Source organism: Galeopterus variegatus, unplaced genomic scaffold (assembly GCF_000696425.1).
Source record: "Galeopterus variegatus unplaced genomic scaffold, G_variegatus-3.0.2 Scaffold4790, whole genome shotgun sequence".
Classification (NCBI taxonomy): domain Eukaryota; kingdom Metazoa; phylum Chordata; class Mammalia; order Dermoptera; family Cynocephalidae; genus Galeopterus; species Galeopterus variegatus.
In genome coordinates this window covers 68,311-69,554 of record NW_007730901.1, presented here as the reverse complement: position 1 = coordinate 69,554, position 1,244 = coordinate 68,311, and positions in this window count along the sequence as shown.

Genomic DNA, 1,244 nt, shown 5'->3' with positions numbered 1-1,244 from the left:
GTGGCTCCCATCTAATGTTCCAGTCTCACTGTGTATCATTTCATCTAATACACGCTGTAGTCCCTCTGAGTCCTCGAATTCACGTGGCCTGGGTTGAAACCCCATCTCCATCATTTCCTAGCTGTGTGACCTCGGGCATGGAACCTCACCTGCTGATACCTCACTTTCTTCATCTGTAAAATGGAGATAACCACAGTAACTTCCTTATTAAACACTCAGTCAATTGTAGCTCTTTTTATGTTTACCTTCTCTAAATAAATTTATAGTGAGGCAAATGTCAAATAAAGCAAGGAATCTTGGAGGAGCTTATCCCACAGTTATCAAGAAATTCAACATTTCATCAGAAGTCTGTTCAAATGTCCATAAAACTATTGCAAGAAACCCTCTCTGTTTCATGACAGCTAAATTTGTGGCAGTTAAACATGAGGCAGAAATCACAAAGCCCCTGAAAAATTTTGTTTTTATTATATTGTATCACATGTAAATATTTTGATGGGTTCCCATGAATCTCCTTATTACTGCATATAGATTTTTAAAAATTACTGCATTGTATAATATATTGGTTATAATATATATTAGGATTAATTGATTTAATATTGTCTTTGGGATCACACCAATGGAGAGTTAGTCATCAAGTGCAGTTTCTGTGGGAAAACCAAGTGACTTAATAATTTTGTCACGAGGTCAGAGTGCAGGAGCAGAAAGTGGGCATCGAGAAGCCAGCTGACCTGTTGACGTTTGGGTTCAAGAAAGGCCAGGGAAGAGGAGACATGACCAGCTATGGAGCAGTCAGAAAAGCTCCTCAGTTTGGCATAGGGTTGAAACCAAAGGAATTGTTTCAATTGTCTCCATATATTCTTGCAGAAACAACATATAAAGTTGGGCAGAGACCAAATCCATTTAAAAAAAAAAAAAGAATGTGCTGCTTTTAAACCTGAGATAATAACAAAAGTAATGGTTTTTCGGTTTATATACATGTGTTATTATGTCATTGTAATCCACATAAAAATGAAAAGGAAATAGCTAAACACAAAAAAATCCAGAAGAGAAACCCGATCTTGTGATTTTTACTGACCTCCACAATATGGGGGAAATTTTTCAGGTGTCACTCAGCATGAAAATTTTTATCTTCCTGCCAAAAGCCAGATGATCTATAGAACCCCTTCAAGTGCCCCAAGGAGGTGAGACCGTTCCCAGGTAGGAGGCAGCTGCCTCAGGCATTTTACCGAATCTATTGGAGGTGC